We start from the raw sequence: 1,130 nt of genomic DNA, 5'->3' as shown, positions 1-1,130 counted from the left end.
AGTGGGGATGGAAAAGGGAAATCTTGCGCTGTTGTCAGACGTCAAGCTGGTCTGATGGGCTGAATGGTTGGCTGACGGGCGGTTAATGAACTCGGTAACCCTCTACGGGTTGGTTCGGTTGTCTCTTCGGGATGACGGCTTTTGGTATACCTACCTATCAAGGGGGGGGGGGGGGGTTGTAAGGTTCTAGGCTGTGTCTGGGGGGGCTGGGCCGGGCAAGGGGGAAAGGTGGAAAGGTGCGGTCGGGAGACACGTCGTGTGACGTGATATGCGTGGTGAGCCATGCTTTTTTCTACCTGTCAGAACGGTTTGTTGGAGATGTCGGCGATAGACAGGGGACATGAATGGCATGATAATAACACCGAGATGTAATGGAGGCGTGGACGGGGAGACGGGCATGCGCGAGGGCATTGATCCACGCTTATAACGTAAGACTACGTTTGGTGGTGTTCTGGCCAGATCTTGATGAATGACGGGTAGGTAGATAACACTTTCGTTGGTGGACAAGAGGCACAGTATCTCAAGGGAAAGCCGGCCTGCTTCCAGGTATTATACACGGTAGGAGATAAAATGATTTGACCACAAGCCAAGTAACCTGATGCAATGGGGTAACCTGACAATTTCCAATAACAGTACCTCAACAGTCTTTTTGGAAGCCTGGCGAGTAGCGTTTAATGATGGTGATTTACATATCGGGTATAGCTATGAATGCTAGGCTAGCAAATAATGAGAGATATCGTTTCAAAAACAATGAATCAAGAAGATGATAAAATAAAAATACAAGGCATTGGTAGTAGGTCGTCGTCATCTCATCCACCCTTACATCCTCCAGTTCTAGTTCTCAACAAACAAACTTGTTTTCGGCCACATTTCGCGTCACTCAGATCATCCCCGATATCCATACCCCCCTCCTGGCCCGTGGCCTCCACCTCCATACCCCATACCACCTCCTCCGTATGGGTTGGGTTGCGAATGGTACACCGTACCATTGACTGAGATTGGTAGCCTTGGCTGCCTGCTTTCCCGGTTGTTGCTGCGGAAGTAGGAGCTATCATTGCTACCATCACGGGTATGTTGCGGCTGGGTAGGGGGCGGCGTGTATCTTGACGAAGCCGAAGACACGGGACGAG

Source organism: Podospora anserina, chromosome 1, assembly GCF_000226545.1.
Source record: "Podospora anserina S mat+ genomic DNA chromosome 1, supercontig 1".
In the NCBI taxonomy this organism is placed as follows: Eukaryota; Fungi; Ascomycota; class Sordariomycetes; order Sordariales; family Podosporaceae; genus Podospora; species Podospora anserina.
Note: the sequence above shows the minus strand (reverse complement) of the source record.